Source organism: Denticeps clupeoides, chromosome 5 (genome assembly GCF_900700375.1).
Source record: "Denticeps clupeoides chromosome 5, fDenClu1.1, whole genome shotgun sequence".
Classification (NCBI taxonomy): domain Eukaryota; kingdom Metazoa; phylum Chordata; class Actinopteri; order Clupeiformes; family Denticipitidae; genus Denticeps; species Denticeps clupeoides.
Genome location: NC_041711.1, coordinates 27,036,027 through 27,061,326, shown reverse-complemented (window position 1 = coordinate 27,061,326; position 25,300 = coordinate 27,036,027). Strand labels below are relative to the sequence as shown.

The window sequence follows — 25,300 nt, the reverse complement described above, 5'->3', positions numbered from 1 at the left end:
AACAGCCAAAAAAACGTCCTGCTCTTTATCTAATAGAAACACCAGCAACCAGAAGTTCATGTTGGGAAAAACAAACCATCATCCCAGAGCTGAAGCTGTTCTCTGCAGAGATAATACCATCAAGATATTACATTACATAATGTACAGTAGGTCTGTATATGTGCAGGAGTCACATTTTGGTACACACAGTACAGAGAATATGCAACCTAAACCTGCAAAGATTGATTATTGTAATTTACATTTGTGAGATTCATATGGAAACATTAAATTAAAGCTTTGGTAACATGCATGACAGCAGGAGTAGAGATAAACTTTACGTGATTCCTGCAGCGATAAATCACAATCCATAGAACAGTTTGTTTTCATATGCAAAGTACAAAAATGTCAACCATAATGAAGCTACAATTTTTTCTAAACTGTTTTCTCATCACATGATTAGGATCAAAGAAATGCCTTCTTATATTACTAATGTCATGTCATTTAAAGTAATATCTGTTCTAATATCTGTCTCTTTTATATCTTGAATACAGAAATGTTACTAAAAATACTAACAGACATTTTAAGAACCAAATCACTGTTAAATAAAGAAATGAAAGACATTATATATATATATATATATATGTCTTGTCTCTTTTACTGTTGCTCGACAGTAAAAAAACTGTACTAAACCATGACTTACATGATTATTGACCAATTTGTTTCATGATGGAACATTGAATAACTTCCTATGAGGAAGATCAGGATTGTTGTCTCATATACAGATGTAAGCCTTTTTGTATTTTCCTTTGATTTCAGTGACATACATCAACTTCATCAACGTCTAAGTGATAAATTAGATAATTCATGCAGTTTTAGACAAACAGTATACCCTCCCACGCTTACCACAGGCAGCACCAATTTAGCTAAATATTTTAATTGATTGACACCTCTAGTTACCACAGAACTAATCATGGATTAATTTCCCCACCAAAACAAGAATTTTGTAAACTGTCAGGAAATATCAATGAAAACAAATAACAAAAACTCTTAAAACCATATACATATGAAACTTGCAAGGCCATGCTTTTTTACATAAAGAGAAGAAAAATTTATTAGATAATTAGGAAGATTTATATGGCTTTTTGGTGAAGATGAGCGAGAACGCAGCACAGGAAGTTTAATGTTTGTCTCGATGCTAATTCCACAAGTGAGCGTCAAGGAAATCTTGAGACTTTTTCATTTCCTTTGATTGTTTGACTCTGCCTGCAATCAATAACTATAGTCAGGAAAATGATAGATGATAGCAATCTAATAAATTCTGTCTCCTGTTTTCCTAATGTCTCTTCCCAATGGGACAAGTCCTTTGTGTTTTATGACAAATGTGTTTGTCTTTCCATTAAAATCAACTAAATTAAAGTGAATCTGGGAATAATGAAGTCATTCCACTGTAGGGCCATTGGGCCAATGCAATTAAATATTTAGTGGTCTGGCATTCAATTTTGTACTATTGTGGCACCATTTGCAGCAGATACACAATAACCCAGACCAATAGGAGAGGCTTTTCTCTTGAGATACTTTCAGGCCATTAAAAATGATTCCCCCCCCCCCCCCCCCCCCCGTTTTGTGTTATGCAACCGAATCCCTATTCAACGGCACTAGCGCCAGCTCCTCCCTTTATTAGTATTGAACTGGCTGTTCCTGCTCGGATCCTGCAGTGTAAAGCAGCACCATTGTTTTATTCATCAGTGCAGGCTCATTTGCAGTCCGGCCCGTGGCTGTGGCGGGAATCAGAATGCATTACGGTGCAGTGCTGCTGCTGATAATCCAGGTGTGAGGGAAAGACGGGGTCTGGCTCGGGGGTTTGGCTCCAGGTTAATACCACCGTGGCTGCGCAATACGTGCTGTGCTGCCTTCAAGTCACCATTTTACATATCTACAGTGAGGTTATGCCTTTACAGAGTGGGGTGCAAGTGGTATATTCTGTACAACAGTGACACTGTGAAATGACCCGCCACGGCGACATATGTTCCCCACACATGCTCCGTCTCTTCCTGACAGATGTAAATGCCACTAGATGTACACAGCACATCTGCAGTTCCATCCGTGTCCGGCATCAGAAGAGGCAGGGGCGAATTTCTCTCTCCGCCATCTGCGTAATGGGATCTGCTGTTGCCTGTTTCAGCGTTCCGCTGGGTGCGGAGGATTAGCTGCAATTAATCTTGGTTAAGAGAGCACCATGTTGAGCTGACACCTTCTCGCCGGGAGGGAGTCGGCATCGCAGCCGCCGCCTGCGCAGCATCTGAAGGATAAACATCGCAGTTCTTTATAGCCCTGAAAAGCATGCACTAATGGGGCTGACATGGACAAGGGCAGGCAGGCATTATGCTGGAGAGTGCTGAGGGATCAGTCATCCCCTTTTTTTGCCACCAAAGCCTCGCTCCTCTTTGCCCTCTCCATCCACATTCCTCTGCCAATTCCCTCTTATTGTCTGTGGTCCGCTCCCCTTATGATGGCTGTGGAGAGGGACTAACAGAGATTTCCCATGATGGCTTTCCAGCAGTCATGGGGGGATACATACTCGATTCGTTTTCATTGTTATGTGGACCGTTGAATGTACAATGACTGTGAGTTGAGACATGCAGAGGTTTCACAGAGGTAAAAAAGCCATGACCGGTGAGATCTACATATGAAATTCTTTTTAATGGTGCAAAAAGAATCATTCAGGAGCGTATGATTTTGATATGGGAAAATAAAAATCGCAATAAATAGATTTTCCAACAAAATTCAGGTGAAATGCTGTGAGGCTGTGAGGCATGTCTATGTGCACTCAAACTAGAGGATAGCTGGGAAATCATGTATACATACCAATAAATCATATTCCTTTTGGGACCAATGAATGTGATGCTGTTCACATGTTTTATTAAACACTTTGACACATTTTGTTCATTTTATATTCATCCCTTTTCTAATACTTGAAATAGCAATAGGATAGGCTTGGAATTACTGAATTACTGGAATTATTGTATATTAATCTTTGAATTCCTTGTTTATGCATTCATCTCTGGTGCATTATGCGTTTCAGAATTTTTTTTTGAATTCCAGACATACATTTATTAATTTTCATAAAGCATTTCAACTTTGTAGCATCTCACGGGTGAGTATACACCTGCTATATAGCATTGTTAAAGTAAATCTCAGGACTGACATTTGCACTAATTTTATTTCTGGTTTTACCACGCACTGTGGGATTTACGAAGAGCTGAGGCAGTAAATGACAGAAATGAAATAGCTCTGCCTAACAGCCCCCAGACTCAGTAGATACAGCCTCCATGCCCTCTGTTGCCCTGTCCATTTGTAATTTTTAACTAGCTCATTGGTTACAGGGCTGCAGCCTGTCGTTTCAGCTGTTTTTTTCCCCCTCCCTTCCCCTGCTAAAGGGGATCTTATCGATCGGCAGGAACCAAAGCGCTGTGCTGCTCCTGCTGCTCACGTTGCATGTAGCCGGTGTCCTGCTGATGTTCTGCCTGCTATTGGAATCGTTCACAATAATTTTTAATGAAAAGCCGTGCAACGGTATCATTTAGGGTTTGGCCGATAATGGATTTTTACATTTTTTTTCCACATAAATGCACAGGGTACACTCTCCAGTATAAGATTTAAAAACATTTTGCTCTCTTCCGTCTTACAATAAACTGAGCAGGCAGCCTGGTGTGTGCTTCACAGCTCTGCATGATGAATATTTTTCTATGCTTGTCTTTTCATCAGATAACACTGTGTATCCCAGTGAAAACACAATTTGTGGAGGTTACCCATGAAAAAAGGCCCACATTCTTCATTTGATCAATATTGTGTATATTTGATTTGAAAAATATCTCTATAATCCATAATATCACATTTCTGCCCATACTTCATACCATTTGCTTGTGCTGTCAGCCACAGTCGTTTGCACTTCTCACAGTGTTTATAACACTTCGTCCTTCTAAATGTATTTCTGTTTGAATTATTTTTACTTTCTGGATGGTACACATGGAACAGATTCCTCTCTGATATTAGTCAAGTCTTTATATTGACATTGTGTAGGTGGTGTGTGCTTTGGCTTTTTCTGTACATCCAGTGCACGTGGGCGGTTAATCTCACCCACATCTGTAGGAAATCGTGTGAATGACAGCGCCTTGCCGAGTACCGCCGAAAAAACCTGGCCGCAGAAATGTTTATGGAGATTTTCTCTCCAAGGCTTGTTCTCAATGTCATGTGATCCTGTAGGTCTATAGGTCACCGTAGTTCCATGATGTCACACTGTAACAGTAACTCACCAGTTGGGGGTCACTGCTTGTGAGTAAACTCGGCTTTCTTCCATTTTTCACTTATTTAAACTGTGCAATGTCATATTTGTTGTCATGTTGCTGTTAGGGTGCATCAGCTGCGATGTAAATGCCTATGTGCGTATCATTGTGATAATGCACATTGTCAAATATGAAGGGTGAACTGTGGCACAGTTCATTTATTTCTGTATTTTAAAATGTGAAGCACACACATTTTACTCGCACATGGAACTACGGTGACCTATAGCCCTGCAGAATCACATGACTTTCCCAGCCAATGCAGCTCTACTGTTCACAGGGCAGTGGTAGCCTAGTGGTTAAGGAAGTGGCCCCGTAATCAGAAGATTGACGGTTCGAATCCCGATCTGCCAAGGTACCACTGAGGTGCCACTGAGCACACTGCTCCCCAGGGGCCTGTCACTCAGGTTGATGGGTTAAATGCAGAGGACAAATTTCACAGTGTGCACCGTGTGCTGTGCTGCTTTGTATCACATGTGAATCACTTCACTTTCATTCACACCAGTGAATTTGGGAGTCGATGGACTCATCCGCTGGGTGATTTTTCACTCATCCATGAGGAGGTAATCTCACTTTCTGTGTTTCCCATGCCTTCTGTGAGCGTGATGGGTTTCTACAACATCAGCATGGCTCTGTTAATAGAAGGCAATCAGGAGAAGCACAAATGTCACTCAACCCCCTCTCACTGGACCAGTAAGTGGCGGTGGCACTTGTCACTCCCTAAGAATAATTAGATGCAGTCACATTTGCACGGATCAGCCTCTACATTGAAACCCACAATCAAAAAATGTTTATTATCTTCTCATCTGGAACCTAGATAAACAGAAGCTGATGTACTGAAAGGGAGAAAATATGTCCCGTTTTGCAGGACTTGGAGGGGTAAGCAGGACGCATACGCAAGAATTACAAGACAGTAGATTTTCTTAAAAAAAAAACACACAATTCAGGGTAAAACAACGGAGAACAGACACAAACAGGGCAACTTTAAAAACATGCACACACTAGTGAAAACTATTTAAAATCAAGAGAACGCAGGACGAACATGAAACTCTGGACCGGATTTATCTGACCAACATTAATGCTGGTTATGAAAGAAAGGTGTCAGAACACTCTGACTCAGTTTGTTGGAAATGGGAACAGGAAGCCTCTGGCCAGTCAGAGTGCCCATGTTGACCCCCGTCAGGAAAAAAATGCCTGCAATGGGCATGTGAGTGTCAGAAAGGAAAAATAGAACAATGGAAGAAGGTGGACTGGTCTAACAGTTATTATGTTTTAACATAGATGGTCCTTAATAATTTTAATATATTGTGTAGTCATCAGGAAAATATATTGGTATTATCTAAGGATTGTTGCAAACCAGGTATATAGACAGAGGTTATTGTTTGTGAATCCTTTAGAACTTCTGAATAAATATGACACAGTTAAACAAATGGAAAAACATATCATTTGATTATTGGGGCAAAACTTCTAGGACTATCATTTAATTTGAACACGCAAGTCAACTGGATGAAAGTTTGAGATGATCAAAGAACAGGGCGCTATCAAAGCCTGATCTTGACAACATACATATTCTGCTACTGCTCACCAGGCTAGATAAGATTACAGAACCATCTCTAAAGAGTTTGTACTCCACCACTACACAGTAGGTAAAATTGTTTACAAATGGAAGAAACTAAACGCCACTCTCAGATTGGCTAATGTTAATGTTCCAGAGTCCACTATCACCGTATACTGAACAACAGTGGTGTGCATGTCAGGGTTAGAAGAAAGCCACTGTTCTCCACATGTTCATTAGCTACTCTAGCCATGAGCCAGAAGGACATCAGAAAACATGCTTTATAGACAGATGTATGCAAAACAGGCTTAATGGGATGTGTGATATATATGGTGATATTTCCAATATTTCCAGCAATCCAGGAGGCATCATCCAGGTGGAGGTGGAACCCCCCTCCTTTTTTTTAAAACCAACATACTATTAGACATATGGTTTTAGCCGTATAACCTATTCTACAAAAGTCCTTCCTTGTAGTTGGAGCTTGCGCAAGTGGTGTACTGTGTTGGCTGAAGTGTGTTGGTTTTAAGTATTTTCAAGTTTAATACTGGAGAAGTGGCCTTATTAAGCAGTGCAGCTAAGCTCCTAATTAATTCTGTCGCATGTAAAGTGCAGCGTTTTTGTTCACCAAAATGAACAAAAGTAAATGTCACTGCTTTTTTCAGGTAGTAATTCTTTGCCCAGCCTCTTGCCTTATGTTTGTTCTTTTCCTACATAGTCATATAGCATGTCATGAAACAGGGGTTGCTCCCTGAAGTGACATTTCATGACGGGAAGGGGGGGCGAGGAGGACCTCTTATTTCTGAACAAAGATGCCTTTGAGTTGCACAGCCCCAACTTAATTCTTTAGCTGAGGCAACGGCAGAATGCAACAGACTGCAGTCATGTCTACATGTTCCCTCGGTTCAAATGAGACTTTTCAGCTCCTGCCCTTTTGTAAAAGCAAGGATTGCATAAATTATTGCTCGCTTCTGATTCAGTATACAGTGACTTTTTTTTTTTTAAGCCGGTGTTATAATTTTCCTGTCATTATATCCTTTTAGTGCAAAAGCAATGATAATTGGACTTTTGGAACAGCTCTGATTAAAACGTATTCAGGATTTAAATTAATGCATTGCCAGCGCTAGATGAAATGTACACCCAGATAATCACCTCACGACTGGAACGAATTCCTCATATCCACCTTTGATCGGCTGTTTATGGACGCAACAACTGGTTAGTTAAAAATGCCTCACTTCTGTTTCACTTGAAGAAATTGTACTCCTTTTTTTCTGGGATGCATTGCTCTGTCTTGTTGTCTTTCATGTCCACATATTGAAACCATGCAAACCAACAAAGAGTTTCAGGACAAATTACATCTCAGCACCTCATTCATATTCAGCTGCGGCGTGAAGCAATAGTGGGAGCGAATTTAGTTGTTTAGAGGCTTGCAGGCATGTATACAATCTCCAAAGCAGACTGTAGCAGCAAATTCCCCCCATGAGCCACGCTGGGGGACTGATTGGTGGATGAGAGAACTGCCAGTCATCTGACAGTACGGAGAAGCGAGAAAATGGGCCGGGAATAGAAAAATATGGAAAGTAGCTCAACCACATTGTTTTTGCGATTGTATTAGAAAATTGCTGCTTGGGCTTTTTGAGGGAAAAAATGAGGGTATTTTTTTCCCCTCTCAGAAACGTTAGCTCCTGCTATGAAGGACTGCTGATTTGAGGGTACCGCGGCTCAGAAGTGTGGAAGGAGAACCACACAGTTATTAGATTTGTATCAGAATGGAACGGGGCCACACCCACCTCTTGAGGATATGTTATTTGACTTTTGATTCAGAGCCAAACTCTGCTATATTTAAATCTAAAGTGGAAGCTGCAAGAAGCATATTTTCTTACACATTTAAGGCCTTGTTGAACGTAAGAGCTTTGCCTGATTCTCTCTCGGCCCTAATTCTCACCTTGTTATCCAACATAAGCAATCAAGAATGTTCTTGATCCGCTTGATATTTCCAAAAGGTCTGCTGTGTCTGAAAGGGTCTGATGGCAAAAGTGGTTCCAATAGTCTGCCTCAGTCGAGCCTCTTACAGACACCAGGCAAATGAATCGAGAATTTGTTCTCTCATTGGATGCAGAAAGTAAGAGGACAATGACAAATGTCGCCTCTGTCCTCTCTGCTCTGCTCCTCCCCCGGTCTCCTCCCTTTTCTTGCTCAATTTCTGACCTCCGATAATTTGTCCTGCCCCTAAGCCAGTTTGGCATGTGAAACACATTTTTGAGCATGCTTTTAAATTGCTGTCGTTTGCAGGGGAGGAGAAAAAGGCCCTTTCCTGCTCAAATGGACGTGTCTAGCTGTGCTTTGTGCTACTTTCTTTTTTTGCACAAATGGTCAACATGATCATAAAATGCAAGGCCACTCCTGTTGTTTCTCGCCTTTTTATTAACACAGAAAGAACATTGTAAGTCAAGAAATGTGTGGAGTCAGATGACTTTCTCATTGTAACCCCTGAAAGACAGTGATTTCTTTATTGAGCTGTGCATCGTCTGCTGTCTTTGAGACAGAAAGTGCTGTTGCCACTGGAGTTACAGCAGTCGTACACTTCTTTATTAAAGACTTCGATGAATATCTTCAATATACCCACCTTTCCCTCGAATATGGTCTCTGGTATCTAATGGGAAGAAACAAAGATTGAATGAAGCAAGTGCCATTAGTGTGCATTCTGTCTTGTGGAGTACACTACTTCAGCTGTGCGCCAACGTAGCCCATTGTCATTTCTGTCATTTCCCCTCTTGGAAGCTGTGCCATTGGATAAAGCAGCCCAGCAGCACCCTCAAGTTATTTCCTCTGGCTCCCTCCCACGCCAGCTTCTCCACTCAGCGGGTGTGATATCTGTTAGGGAGGCTAATGAAGGAAGCTGGAAATGTCAACCCGTGATTTGTCCATTTTTTATTGTGTTTCCCCTGTGGCGGTGCAACATCCTTTGGCATAAAGTTATGCTAACGCTCAGCTCTCAGGGTAGAGGATGACTGATGAGCGAGTTTTCTGTGTTGCCTCTCCCCCCCTCAGTCCAGAGTCAGATGGAGATGAGTCTGCGGATTGTCAGCAAAGACCATCTCCGTGTGGGCTGGTACCAGTCAACCTACTATGGCTCCTTTGTTTCCTTGGCTGGACTCACAATTCAGCTACCACCATGACATTGTACTCATATCTGGTAAACTGTTGCTTAAATCTGCTCAAATCGTAAATATTTCAAGCTGAACATATAACTTTAAATGCAACGCAAATGTGACTCAAAAACACCAAAGTATGTACATCAAGGATTCAGAAGAGTGCCTTGCTGCATACGGCCCCGGGATAACACCATTAAAAGTCGGACCGAGGAAGATATTCAGTGATTGCGTCACTGTGTGCTAATGGCGCAACTGACTCATTATATTTCTCAGAGAGAAAAGTGTAAAGATGTCCGCAGGGACACTTTTTTTTTTGCATTCTGATACATTGGGAGTTGGAAGGTGGAAAGTGATTCATTCCCCTTACTGACATTTGAACCTCTGGCCCATCTCAGTTTTAATAAATCCTTTTTTACACCTCTATCAATAATGTATTTTAATATATCAAAGGCTTGATAAGTCTCTTTGAAGACGTGACATTGCCGTTTAGGTGGGGAGAGGTCAAAGAGAAATCATTTTCTTCTCTCTTGAGAATGAAGCCATGTTAAATATCTGTTAAACTGCTAAATTGAAGATCAGAAGGTACAGAATGTAAATGCATATGAAATATTATTAAAGTATTTTTATGTAGAGTTGAAGTAAATAATAATATACTGTTCAGTGAAAGAATGCACCTGTCAGCCGAAGCTGCCTACTAATTCTACACGTCTTCTGAAGGCATCCTGAGGTATATTTATAACCAAGACGTTAACAACCGCTCCTCTCAGTTCTGTTAGTTACAAAGTTCTTCTTCCGTGAATTGTATTTTTTTTTCGTGCACAACCCACATATTCTTGATCAGATTGAGATCAGTGGAATTTTAAGTCCACACCAGTTTGTCATGCTCCTCAAATCACTACTAAACAATTCATGCAGTATGGCAGGGGGCTGGAAGAGGCCACCACTCTCAGGCAATATTTCTACCATGAAGGATGGTTCCACTGTTCATGTAGGTGGAAAGTGTCAAATTAACATCCACGTGTTATGCCTTAACCCAAGCTTTCTCAGCAGAACATTGCTCAGAGCGTCTCACTGCCTCTGGCGGCTTGTCATCTTTCCCTACTGCATCCAGCTGCCATCTCTGTCCCACGTAAACAACACAACACAAAGATTTTCAAGCAGAAACACTCTTAAGGTGTTAAACTTTTGAGAACATGCCACTATTTGACCCTTTATCAAAATCACTCATACAAATAATCTTGCCCATTTTCCTACTTGTGAAATCAGGTGGCTGATCAGTGTATACATTAACACTGTAGAAATTCATCTCCGGCATGTGATACTCAGACGCATTCTTTCAAGTTTGCATATGTTATAAATGATTGTATTATTGTTTTCCAGACCCTATCAGGACAGGCCAAGGCTCTCTAAGCTTTAATGTTTACAGGCAAACTGATGGAGATCTGCAAGGAGAAGGACGTCTCTCCAGAGGGGCTAGTGACAGCAGTGTCACGCCTCGATTCTCCGTTATTCAGACACATAAACCGAGCAGCGTTGCCATTTTTAAAGGTAAGGTGGACAATTCTCAAGAAACCGGCAGCTTTTAAAAGCATCCAGCCAAAAATCCCTCCCTCACTTCATACACTCCTCCGGAGACACTCCTCCAAAGCACACTTTGCCACGGGTGAGAGCGAGTGGGGGAGAGGAGCAAAATACCACGCAGAATATTAGAACAGTGTTCCTCACTGCTGTACTGGGAAATATGATTGAAAGCGGAATTTGAAGGAGTAAATTACTGCTGGCTAGAGGTTTTGGGGGGTTGATACTAAACAGCAAACACTACCAGACACTGAACTATGATCTCTGAAAAATGAATGCTGCCTGCCTGTCCAGGAGAAGTGCAGCCACCATCCTCCTCTCTTTTCATATCTTTCAGCTCACTTACGTTCTCCACCATTGTTCCAGGCCACTTTGTTTCTTGTATACAGAGTCAGTGGCAGAAGTCAGAAGCAGTGGGTTAAAATCACGCACCCCACAGAAAAAAACAGAAATAACGAAGGGTGGACAGTTTACTGAGTCATCACTACTGAATATGAAAGGGGGCGTGCAAGTCATTTTTTCATTTTCATTTTTTGATTTTATCCAGTAAGTCACGAAACTGATGAAATAAGGAATTGTTTTGCAAAGATTCACTCATTTCACCTTGAGAATAATTCATATTACAGATAATATTGTGCCAGTGTTGTACATTTTATTATGCATTTTTGGTGCAACCTTCAGTGAAAGGTGTGAAATGACAATGGTCTTCTCTTGTATTTTCAGTCCAGACTTAGTAAGGCCAGTGTTGGCTTTGTTTGAAAAGGTTCCCATATTGATAATGAATTCACGTCTCACTCACAATCTGCTGTGGGAGCTGGAGGACAAATCCACATGTCTCAACCTGTCCAGTAAATGAGTTATTCCCCAGCCCACCTCACCTCCTCACGGCCCTTTGTCCTTGCAGAAAAACTCTCAGAAGCCACCTGACTACGTTGCCAGACTTTTTTCATTCACATGAAGTTGCCAGCAGTTTGGAAGGTGAGGTCTATCACATACCTGAGATAATGGCATTGACAGAGTCCCTCTGAAAAGCCTTAGATGTTCTCTGCCGCTTGAATTTGCGAGGCAAGGCATCTCAGGAGCGTTTCTGTCTAATCTGTCCTTCAGGACAGATTTCTGTAACCCCTCCATTAGAAGGTGCACGATCATGAATTCAGAAAGGAGCAAAAGTGTGCCCAGCTACAGAAAGTGCTTTTGTTCTAAAGAGATCGTCGGATTGGCCTTTCATCCTGACTGGAACTTCATTCCTGGCTTGGCTGGCCACTTTCCTCTAATATGGTTTACTGTCTGGCACAAGGTAGTTTTTTTATTAAGAACGTCACCACCTGCTGCACACTTTGGACGTGCAGACAGCAAGAGCAGTTATATCCTGTTGAATCTCTGTTTTAATTTTGCTGCTTTTTTAATGATAGAGGAAGTCTCGGATGTGCAATTATGGTCTCCACTCAACCGTTCTGTCAAGAAAGCCTCATTTGGCGGCTGCTTGTCAATCTGTTTCCATAGTAACCACCTAGAGAAGATCCTGCAACTGCTGATGGACCGTGCTCACGACTTCAGCCAGGAGATCGTGAAGCTTAACACCTGCAGCCCCAAAACTGAGCAAACAGAAACAGCAGAAGCATCAGACCCCACAGCTGCTATTTCTTCTTCAGCTGAATCTCGCAAAGTTCTGGAGACCCCTTTAGCCAGAAGGCATCATTAAATGTACTCTTAGAAATCCAGACAACCCTGCTGTCACTGCATGTGACTTCACTAGCAGTTCTTTAATCTGCAGCATGTAGCTTTTAAGACAGCATGCCTACCTTCACTGAATTTCTTTATTCTGCGATGTCTGCTTGAAAGAGGAAATGATGAGGTGAAAAAAGGACACACCACCATGAATGGACACCCTTGGTTGACAGTGTTATTCCAGTGGTTCAGTTTAAACAGCGCTGACCCCAGCGCAGTGCCAGTGAATTATTCATTGCCTAATCATTCTGTCTGCTCTGTGCCTGACTGAGATAAGGCTGGTCTATGGCCAGTCAGGTTCCATTCTCACATTGTGCGTGAGGGATGTTGTTCATCTTCCACAAATCCCATTGCTGAAGATTGCAGTACGGCTCAAACACACTTCACATTTCAGTTCTTTCGCAGCTACCAGGTCAGAAATGAGCTGAATAAAGTGGCAAGTGTTAAAACAAATCATTACCCCCTGGTTTAATTCAGATGAATAGACACGAATGAAATGACTGTCCTAACTGACAGCCTGCAGACACAGCTACAAACTTAACTTAGTAAAAGGTGACCTCAGTGGCACCTTGACAGTTCAGGATTTGAACCCGCAACCTTTCGATTATAAGATCACTTCCACCACTGCAACATAACCAGGCTTCCTATCAAGGCATGTTACATTATCTAATGCCACTCCATACACTGGAAGAACTTTTATTTGTATCTCTTTAGAAGTATGCAAGCATCTGTGCAACTTATTGTGGTTACCATGACAATATGTTTTTTTCCAACATTAATCTGTGTTATAAACATTACATCTGGTTTGCCTGAGCGGGGGGCGCTGACTGACCAGTAGCATCATTTTAAAAATGTAGCATGTGTGCCAGTCAGATAATTTTTTTAACAAAAGCACAAACGTTTTTGTACATTTTTTTTTCTGTAGTGGACCATGTCCCAAGGTAATTGTAACAGAGATCGTGTTTATTGATACCAGTTGATGCTGTTTTACCAGGGATCTTAAGAGATGCAATTTTGGCCACACTGAGCACAACATCCTGTCTCCTCCCTCCTTTAAGAACCGAGGAACAAACAGCTTGCATTTAAGTTAACATAAGTTTCTCTTTTAAAAGAAAACTCCAAGCCTCACCTTTCCAGATGTGCTCTTTGGAATTTGGATATGCCCAGCTGCAATGAATCTGTGGTCACATACAAGTCTTTATAAAGAGCGTTATTTCAAGCATGCTGAAATCTTCAGTAATTGCCCCAATCATCAATCATTTTTATGCTATATGTGCCTTCATTTCACCACAATACAACCAAGTCCCTTTGTGCACTATATAAGCCAAATGAACGGCATCAATCTCAATTGAAGATCAAAGTGGCATGTGCAGCAGTGGTAACGTGCATTTCTAAATCATTTGAAACTTTCCTAAAAATGGCTTACATCCTCTATGGGGCCATACATCTCAGCAACAAAAATTGGAAATGAAGTTTCCTTTGTTTTGACGTTTGTTACTTTCAGAACATGCAACCGATGACCACGGGTCCTGACACTTTGATTTCTCTCCTCTTAATCTAAAATCCAGTACAGCAGCAGTTAATCACATTTTGAAAACAGTACCAATCAATTTCAGGCTGGTTTAACTTGAAATACAATATCAGCTTCTCCTGTCTATATGGTAAAATGCTGAAATGGAGCTCTGTGAGGACAATCAGCAGCAACCAGATCATCCAGATGTGTGACTTAAGATCAGCTGTTCTGATTCTGTGTTGAAGAACTTCGTTTCTATCAGATCAGTACAGTTTAAAGTTTAAAACCCTTTGACGTTAGTCGTAGCTGAGTTTCCTGTTACCATGGTTGCGGTGTGGTTATCTGTCAGTTAAAGGGATTTTGGAGACAGTGTTCATAAACAAGGTTCGTCGATGAAAAATCCTCTTGTGAAATGGAGGCCTGAAACTTTTTTTTCATTTGCTGTTTCTGCAGAGGAGACAGCAGGAGGACACACAGTGGGCGTGCCTTGCTGGAGGAGGACATTAACAAGATGTTCAAGCCCCCACAGCCCCCTCCATGCATGGACACCCTCCTCATTGCGGGAACCACATCTTCATTCATCTTTAATTTAATGACCTTTATCCTCCTCAGAGAAAATCCTCTCTCGATCAATAGCCGGAATTCAGAAATTTGCACTTTAGGCGCTTTGACTTTTTTTAAAACCTAGCGTACTAAAATATTTGATATGAAATTGATCAGCTGATTCTGCTGTGAATTGAAATTGAGCCCCTAGGGACTGTATTGGCAGTATTTACGCTCTTTGTAAATAGACTGTTTATAAATGATAATATTTCAATTAGTCTCTTCCTGTCTCTTAACATAATGTAATAAACTTTCTATATTTAAAAAAGGGTTCTTAGTTGTTATTTGAATGGTATTTACAGATTGGGTCCTCATGAACAAAACAAGCGATTTCAATGATGGATATTTAAAGCACTTATGTAAGTCGTTCTGGATAAGAGCATCTGCCAAATGCTGTAAATGTAAATTGCAAATCTAACTGCAGTAGAAACTTTATAATCTTTAACAACATAAATGTTTTTGCACATGGTGGCTGACTAAAGAAATGCAATCCGATAAACTGAAACAAACTTAACATAATATTGTGTATGTCCTTCTGATGACTCTGAAGGTGTCCTGTGGTTGTTAGCAGTAGATCCTTTAAGTCCTACAAGATCTAAGGTGGGGTCTCCGTGGATTACCTGAAATCTTTATTCACATGGTTGACCAAACTGCCTTTCCATACCACACTTGCTTTGGCCTTGAGGCTGTGTCTAATGATGCGCTTGTGTTTAAAGCTCTGTTTTGAATCTGTCAGTACCTGTTCTAAATTATAAAACATAAAGCAGATAAGACTAGGGTTTAATTGATCCCGTACCGAAGAAATTCACTTGCTACGATAGAAAAAATACATAGTGAAAATAGTGCAAAATAGAAATACAACAGCAGAGACGATTATGATCCTATTGTGTACAAATGGTAATAGAGGAAACAATATATAGATTTTAAAATCCAGAACTGCTATGCAAAAATAATGAAGTAAATTGATGAACGTTAGAGCCATTTTATAATGTGAAAATGCAGCAGTAGGTGATGTTATGGCAACCAGAGATTCTATCAGCTGCTTTCGGGAGAAAAATGGCTTGAGTGATTAAATATAAGAATGTGAGCCACTCCTGTGCTTTATTTCTTTTGTCACTCATTAAAACATGGTGGCATAGTTAGTCAGTGAGGTATACACAAATAGATTGTGCCTAAGCATTGTTGCTGCATCAGTGCAGCAGGAGGAAGCTTGTGGCGTTGCTCCTGTGGTGCACGGTGTGTGAACAGACCACGGTCTTTTCCTCCATAAGCTGCAGGCGTTGCCACGGGAACAAACTGAGAGGGTGGAATGCTCTTTGTACAGTTTCGCCTGTAGTTCTATAGCCATTCTGTTTACAGCTGGAGTCACCTCAGCTGTGACCAGAAGTTTATCCACTCATCTCCTGCTGTCCACGGAATGCGAGCCAGTCGCCATCGTGCAGCTTCCCCACCCGGGAAATCCAGATGAGTGCAGCTAGGCTTTGAACCGGTGGTCCCAGCAGTGGGAGCAGGCCTTGTTAAAGTCTGTGATCTGCTTGTGTTGTGCTCCCTCAGTGATGTCTGTAAGTCAAGTAGGGGGAGTCTGATTTGTGTTTGGGGAAGAACATGATATCCAGATTGATGTAGGAATTGTGACAAGATGGTTCGCGGTCTTATCAAAAGCAAACTGCCCCCTGATCTAAATTGGAATCACTTTTCAGCTTTATTTTTTTATTTTCTTTAATTAACAGACTAAAGTTCAATCATTAGCAGTGTGCGACAGATTTCACACCATCTGAGCCTTTGGTTCATTGAGGGAGAAAAATTTGGGTTTTTTTTTTAGCACTTTTTTAACAGTACTGATGCACTGATTTCTAAGACAAATATAAATCCTTTTTTTAAAGTATAAAAAACATATCTCTGAAAGCACGCATCCAGCCTCCCTGACTGTCTTATGTAAGGGCAGCCCAGACAGGGAAACTACACACATCATTCTGTCTCTTTGTGAGAGAAGCTGTTGAGGTGGCTTCTGTCCTAATTCTGAAGATGACAGAAGCATAACTTTTATCAAATCAATGCGACAACAACAACAACAAAAAAAAAAACATACATTTTAATTGTTTAACTGTGTTTTCACTCTGTCTACAGGTCCAACCAACAATTACTACCTAAATGTGAAGGAGTTGACTTTTTTGTATCTCAGCAAGCTTTTCATGGCATAGGAACTTCAAAGTCATAACACGAACTAAAGCAACAAGACAGCTTTCATCTGAAGGACTTTCTGATGAGCGAAGAGATGTAGAGCAACAAACCCACACATGTCTGGCCCATACCTTATTTACAAGGTCCTTCCAAAGATATAAACATCATTTTTTATAAACCTGGTCCATCTCCCTGAATGATCCTCACAGAACTTTTTTTTTAGTTAGTTTGGAATTATAAATGAAGGGAAATTGCCAGACAAGAGGGTCATTTCCAGTATTTTCCAAAATAAGCACCCCACGCGTCAATTTACCAACGTGGCTGTCAAAGCATGTATCACATTAACAAAGCCTCTGCTGAATTTATGACAGCTCATGCTTGATGTTTTCTCAGGCTCTATATGAGAAACAGCACATTATTCTTTCCTCCAGCCCACTCAGACTTGCAGTTTGATTACAGTCTTTTTGTCAGGGGGTCCATACTGTAATTTATGAAGGGGGGGGGTCTTTCTGCTTGTGATACGGTGATTCTCGTATAGCTCATTTTTTTAAATCATTAAATTGATATTCAACCGTGTAAATTGCTTCAAAGGTCACATCAGGAAGAACCTTGTTGCTTGTGCTTTTAACAAACGAAGGGTCCTGGAAGCTCTCTGGTGATGTCACACTGGCACAATTCCCTCACCATTTAACACTAATGAACCTGTCAGATGAGGCCTAATCACAAAGTAATTATGTACGCTATCTGCGCAATGCTGTATTGTAATATCACCTCCTGTTCTTTTATAGCATGTCCATTATTCCAGTCCGCTGAAAGCATGCTGGCCTGCTCCGCTGTCTAGTCATAGTTTGCTGAGTACCACCGTCACCACATACAGGCGATTAACTGTAATTACAAGGCAGGCGGTGATCTATGGTTGTTAGGCAGACAGGCTTTAAATGCTCAGTGCTCTTAATCTGTGGCTGCAGCTCTTACCATACAGTGGGCTTAGGTGGGAGATTCCGAGCTGGAACTTTCAGCGCTGTTGCTGAAGGTCTGCTTACTGAGCAGCTAATAACGGAAGTATTTTATCATCAGAGGTAAGCTGGCTGTATTTTCTCCTTGCATGTCGAGCCACTGTTTGTGACCTTTTGAAATACGTCGCACACAGCTGATGTTGCAATCGCCTTGTCAACCATGATGGAAAATCCTTTGGCTTAATAAAATGAAACAAGTTTGCTGTTAAATCATGACACTTCAGTTCACCCCCCAGCCTAAGACATTGCCATGGCAACTGTAGATTTGCTGTGCTTAGACTGTGAATGATGTAAAATGGCCCCCCTTCTCCTTTTTTCCCAAAGTAATCTTGTAGGTCCTCAAAACCTAAAAAAAATATTGATTCAGCAGCCATGTGGGCGGAGATGATGAATGGAGGATTTATGTGTTGTGGGAGAGGGGAAAACAAAGTGATTTTTAGGAAAATTATGAGAAAACACACAGGGTGAATTATGATGGAGGTGGCGGATGAGCCTCTGTTCGGCAGCAGGTCTGAAATTTTGTCCCCTTCTGTTGGGTAATTTCAGATGGGCTAAATGTGCTACTAATTATTTGGGTAATGATGCTAATCAGGAAGCTAACAGACCATTTGTTTTTAATGAAACTAACATATTTAGAAGGCATTTCCAAATCCCATGCACTTTAAGGCTATTTTAAGCTGTTTTGTCTAATAAGATAAAGGCCTCAGATTAATTCACATACTTTTTTTTTTACATGAAAATAAATTTTTATGTCAAACTAAAAACAGGTATTTGTCAGGTGGACATGTTGAGTCCTCCATAAAAATATAATGGGCACAGGCCATCACACTTCAGCCCCCAAGGAATAAATCAATAGCAAGCCCTCCATTGCAGCCTGAACCCTATTTCAAGCCAAAGATGTCTTCTTCCATCCACTTCAACCACTGCCTAGCAACTGTGTCCAAGTATAAACTAATTTACCATGGCACAGAGCTGTAGCATAGATAACCAGTTTTTCCTTGGGCAGCAGTGACATTTGACTCATACAGGTTTCTATTAAGTGCGGTGGGCTAGAGCCCCTCCCTGGGTGTGTCCCCATCCTGCGGCCAGTATCCAGGGGCGGGCTGCTGCAACCGCGGCCCTGATTAGGAATATGTGGTAATGGTTTGCAAGCGAGTGAGTGACTGAGTGAGATTCCTGTTAGCAGCCTGTCAGGTGATTAAGACAAACTTCTTGGACAATTTGAGAAATCTTCTCAGTGGGCTAAAATTTTCCAACCTGCCCAATTTCTACAAATAGAAATACATTTTCACGCAATTTTACCCTGGAAATTGGTATACTCAGATGGTGGTCCCAGATGTCCCTCACTCACACTGGTCTCCAGATGCATTGAATAAACCAGGCACAATCCAATTTGAAATTTGGTGAAATTACCGGAATAATGTCTGAGGTGTGTTCAGGCTGTGTGTTGGAGAAAACAGATGCCATTGTCATACGTGTGTTTAAAAAGGGCTCCATGACACCGAAAATAAATTTCATCAGTATGTATGTATGCAGAGTGAATATTTAGCATCTACGGAGAGGAACATATGGTTCACATTCTGGGATGGTTTGTCAGGGCAGCCTTTCACAAGTGTTGCAAAGACAATCCAGGGATCATGGAGGCTATTAAGGACAGGCAGTTATCTTCAAACACCTTTACACACCAATGGAGCAGGCTGACAGGAGTGTTGGGTCCAGATCACCCCAGGTACCCTCAGTTATGACCAGTTGATCAGGACCCCATATTTCAGATGCTGTCTCATGTCCGCATCAGTCTTTAATGTTTTTTAACTACTGTTGCATTGCAATTCTTTTTACTTTTATGTCCTGTCTTGGTTTCACGGCCCTCATGCCGTTTTGTTTTTCAGTTTGTTACAACCTGCTTATTTCAGCCATATTGTGCACTGGTGCCTGCTCCTTCCCTCGTACCGTGACAGAGGGAATGGCAAAGGACGTCGAGGAGCTACTGAAAAAAGACATCGACATATGTGCGTGTTTCTCGCTCCAGAGGTTTTTTTTTTATTTCACAATCACTTCACTTTCAGAAAGTTTTTTGGACAAATGAGTGCCAAATAGCTGCTGGCCATTTTCACACCAGCGATATTTTCCAACTTTTTTATGGAATTTGTTAATAGGAGTCAGTTGCCCCTCTGTAAGCTAATTTGATGGCGCTCCAGCAGTGGTTTGCCGCATTAGTGGGTTCACTTGTGCAAAAATGGACTTCGTTAATTAACATTGTATAATTCACCAGCAATCATTGTGTAACAAAATGTTTTATAACAAACGTACATTTCGGCCCGTAGTCTACAGAGAAGGTTCTGTTTGAGGAGAACACACAAACCTGCAGCTGTACACAGATGTAAGACGGCTAAGCAGAGCGCCATTTTTGAGTACATTCACAGAGATGCAGCCAGGAACGTTCTAAACATGCAGAATATGAACAGCCACCAAACAACCAGTGGATTTTGGATTAAGCTTTCCTGACATATCTTAATGAACTTCTCAATGAGCTTAATTTTGAGCTTGAGGGTAAAGATGCTCATTACATCACCCAGTCAGTTCTGTGAACTGCTGTCTGGTAGAAGACCGCAACACTGTGACCTGCTGAACGTTCTTTACATGCAGGCAGAATTTAAACATCAGAACAAAGATTCTGTGCAGCTTGACTGTTCACATTATGAGGAACATCAGAACATCTAATCAGAATTTGACATGCGATTCACTGACTTTGCATCCATCAAACCTATTGCCAGCTACCTGTGTTTTCCATTCAATGCCAATATTAATGTGGATTGCATTGTTTACACAGTGGTAGCAATATTCCTCGGCTATTGTGGATGAGATCTTCAAACAGCAAAATGACATTGAAATGAAATCAAAGGCAACACTTGGAATGGAGAGTTCTGGAACAAAAGAATGCTAACCTCACAAACTGAATGAACTTGACTGTACTTATTGGATCAACCTATCTGTGTGAGTCTGCATTGTCTTATATCATCAAGTCAATCCACAGATCCACAATAATAGATGAGCATCTTATGACTTGCAACAAGCTCCAGCTCCAACGACCATGAGAAACTAGCTGCATCTTCCTAGGGCCAGTGGTAACACTAAGGTAGAGAAATACATTTATTTATACTTTTCCAATTTGGAGAGTAATCTTGATTTGTCTGGATTAGCTGTGTGCATGGGAACAATTATTTAAAATAACAATAATACAATAATAGCTAATGAGTAATAGCTTTGGCTCCTTATTTAAATGGGTAAATCTCAGCACACAGCCAACATGAAAATTAGTTTAAAAAGGTTGGAGACCCCTGGGTTAAAGTCAGCATTTGAACTTCAAACTTTGCGCACTGTGATTGTCGCAGTACCAATAAAAACCAAATATTGCAAGATGGAGGATGGGTTGATTGCAGCAGTGTGTTTTGACAGTGAACAGGTGCTGGTTTACTGGGACCAAAGTATAATAATTCATTATTCATTATAATAATTCATATATTTTTTACTAGTCAGAGATAAAGGCAGATTACAACATTTCAAAATGATTAACAGTTAAAAATATTCATTCAAAATTTACAAAAGTAATCAAAAAGTATTCAAATTTAATTAGATACATTACTTACAGTTGAGCCCAGAATTATTTATACCTGATCTTATTTATCCTAATTATTATTTTGATCTAAAGTGATAGCAGAGACTGTTCACTGTTCACTGAGACTGTTCACAGCAGAGACTGTTCACTGTTCACATTTTTGACCGGAAATGACGTCTCCCAGAAGATAATAAGACTTTAAAAGAGGCATTATTGTGAGGAAAAAAGTATCCCAGCTTTTATTCACATTTGAGCAAAAAGTGTCATGTCTAAAATTATTCACTCCCTTTACAAACTATCAGCGTCCCTGTGAAAATCCAAAGTTTCACACCATTCCAAGTCTAAGCAGTTCAAAAGCATCCTAATTACCCTGATTAAATGGGAACAACTGTCTTAATCAGCTCAGCAAGCAGACAGTCCGATGGACACTGCACACTGCTGGGTTCCACGGATGCAGACCAAGGAGGACGCCACTTCAGATAAGGCATAAAAAGCCTGCTTTTGCAAATGCTCATCTGGACAAAGAAGAAGTCTTCTGGTCTTTTGTGTTCTGGTCAGATGAAACAATTCAATTTAATTGAATTCAATTGCTTGACCACAATGATGTTTCCTTCATTTGGCATAAAAAAGGAAAATCCTTCAACCCTAAGAACACCACCCACACTGTGTGCATGTGTCTGCTCAAACGGTCAGAAACAGACTCCATGAGGGGGGTGAAAGGGCCCGGCATCCACAGGTGGGGGTTGTGTTTACAGCCCAACACCGTGCAGCACATTTGGCATTTGCCAGAAAACACCAAGATGTCAAATTCGCGACTGGCGCCCTGTGCTCTTCTCTGATGAAAGCAGGTTCACACTGAGCACATGTGACAGACTGGAGACACCTTGGAGCCTGCAACCTCCTCCAGCATGACTGGTTGGCAGTGGGTCAGTAATGGTGTGGGGTGGCATTTCTTTGGGGGGCCGCACAGCCCTCCATTTGCTCACCAGAGGTAGCCTAATTGCCATTAGGTACTGAGATGAGATCCTCAGACCCCTTGTGAGACCATATGCTGGTGCAGTTAGCTCCGGGGTCCTCCTAATGCAACACAATGCTCGACCTCATGTGGCTGGAGACAGTTTAGTTTCAAAATTCCTGAATAAACATCACACAGTTCACAAATATATTTCTTGATCCAGCAAAACGTCTTCACTGACGTCTTTGGGGTCTGCATTCTCACACTGGCAAAAATGTTGCAGAGTTCCACACTGGACAGCGAGTGCACAGTGAGGTGCGCGAACTTCATGCTGTCATCCCCTGCGTCTCCCTCACTGCTGACCTCGTCCTCTGCATGTCCCTGCAACCACTCACCCAAAGCGAACCTCACTTCCGGGTGTCTGGGATCAGCGTGGGGTCCGTCACGCGCTGCAGCGTGACCCCGGCCCGCGGATTTCATCTCTTTGTCGGATCACAGGGGTCATATCTTTGTCCCGTTGCATCATGCCACGGTACGAACCAACCCCAATGTGACCACAAGTGCTCTTCGTCGTATTCCTCCTCTGCAGTACACGGCTTCGGCTCTTCTTGTGGGGCCTGCAGCGTTCTGTCACAACTGAGGGCTGCCAAGGGAAGGAAGCTCAGAGACGGAACATCTGGGAACAAGGCCATGAACATAAACCAATTAACTCAGGTAAGGCCATGTCTACATTAATGCTGTCCTTGATGAGAGGCCTGTTGTCAGGCTGATCAGTGCAGCTGCACCCAGCCATAACAGTTACATTTATGCACAAACCAATGATGCTGCATTTACAAACCATCGTATATATTTGCGAATACCCTTACATTTATTTGTGGTTTTTTTTTTAACTTCCCTAACGCCACGCGATTCATAAATGTGTTTTTTTCAAAATGTAGCCAATCAAATGTCTCCAGAGTTTACAGACAATCACATCAACTAATGTTCAAGAGTTTGATTTAATGTTGAAAGCATTGCTCTTCTTTCACGTATTGACGTGGTCTCTTGGAAGGAAGTTTCATAAAATGAATCGGGGAAAAAAAGTCACAAAAAGAACATACATCCTCCAGTGTTTTGTTGTGGTAGTAACTGTGTTTCTGCTTAATTTAAATGAAAGTTTTTCCACTTTGTCAAGTGGTGTCTGTCGGTCACATGTCAACACAGACAACCTGGTGTCTGGACAAATCCTGGATACAAGAACACGATCTGAAATTCTCTGAACAGGTTGACGGCAAAATCCTTGCAACCCAATGAAAAGGGAAGATCAACTGCAGACCATCACCAGACCATTTTATATTGCGTGTCCTCGCGTCTGTAGGAGCAGGGTGACCAGATTAAAATCTGACACAAGTTAACACGGGCGTGTCCTAATAGACCATAACCAGCAACAAAAAGAACATAACCAGTAAATGCACTGACATTTGTACATCATGTAAATATTTTATGAGTCAAGAAATGCATTTGTGAATGATGTTACATTATTACAAATAAAAATACAAAAGTCATATATTTGTGAATCTTGTTACATTTCTTGCTGAATCAAGACATATATTTGTGAATGGTGTGATATTTATTTCTGAATTTTAAAACTAATCTAGCTCCATTGGAGTTCCTGCAAGACAAAGGCATTGATGCTCTGGACTGACCTGTCCATTCCTCAGACCTGAATCCAATTGAGCACATCTGGGACATAATGTCCAGCTCCATCCACCAAAGGCACGTTGCACCACAGACCGTCCAGAAGTTGGCGGATGATTCAGTCCAGGTCTGGGAAGAGATCCCTCAGGAGACCATCCGCCACCTCATCAGGAGCATGCTCGGGTGTTGTAGGGAGGTCATACAGGCACATGAAGGCAACACACACTACTGAACCTCAGTTTGACTTGATGTAAGGACATTACATCAAAGTTGGATCACCCTGTAGTGTGTTTTTCCACTTTAAGTTTGAGTGTGACTCCAAATCCAGACCACCATGGGTTGGTAAAGAACAAAGTATTTAATATGAATATTTAATTAATTCAGATCTAGGATGTATAATTTTTGTGCTCCCTTTATTTTTTGTATAATGGACTGGCTTGAGCTCTGAGATAATTAAGAGATAAAACAACCTGCTTCGTGTTTCGTGTCCAGTTGGTCAAAGACTCAGTCTGGTGGTTAATTAATTTGTCTGATTTCATTATCTTTAAGTCACACTCATGGGTTAATTTAAAATATAAAACCAGACTGAATGTGAACTTGTAATGTACCTCAACCGTAGATAATGGGAAACGTGTTATTCTCCATAGACAATTGTCACGTCTTCATAGCATTTCCCACTTGAATATATTTCCGCAGTTATTCAAAAATCATCTGTAGAATTAGATGTCCTCCAGTCAGGTGTTAGCAGAGCCAGGGTGAACAGTGACAAAGTATATTTCCTTGAGGGCTTTCCTTGAGTGCATTTTTCAAGTATCTGTTCATTGAGGATTCTTTGTTTTGCTTTTGTCTTTTTCTTCCATCCTTGTCTGTGATTAAAGTAGCTGCAGTTTTATGCTATGACTTTACAGTTATTTGGTGCCGGATCCTATATGAATCTACTGCTGATGCAGACTATGAATCCGCTAGCAAAAATATGACGATGAAGTCACTGACTGAAGACCTTCTCACATAAGTGCAGTACTGTGTTGGGATGGTATCAAAACTGTATTAAATGCCCAATTTTAAAATATTACTTTGTTTAATGCGTTAGTCGTTTTCTGAATGTTTTATTTGCAGAAAAATTGTGTTAACCTCTAACAAAAGCTCTCTCACAGCTCCCGTAAACTCATGTGATGCACTGGTGAGAACAGGAGCTTGTACATCCCTTACGGCCTTGCTTTGTTTTGCTTTTTTGGTTTACCTCTTGCGCCTTGGGCAATTCCGGCTGGGAATGATAAAAATGTAGCATGAATAAAGCTATATGGATCGACTACTGCAAAAACCACTTGAGCAATGTGAAACACTTGGGCAAGTAGAGACATTTTATGATTTATTTCAAGCCATTGCTATTGTTTAATCAGAACATTT

General features: G+C 41.2%; 1 pseudogene; it reads left to right on the top strand.

Annotated features, from left to right (window-relative positions):
* The first annotated feature begins 4,924 nt into the window (after nucleotides 1-4,924).
* Nucleotides 4,925-11,581, top strand: LOC114789940 (eukaryotic translation initiation factor 3 subunit H-like; annotated as a pseudogene).
* The last annotated feature ends 13,719 nt before the right edge of the window (nucleotides 11,582-25,300 follow it).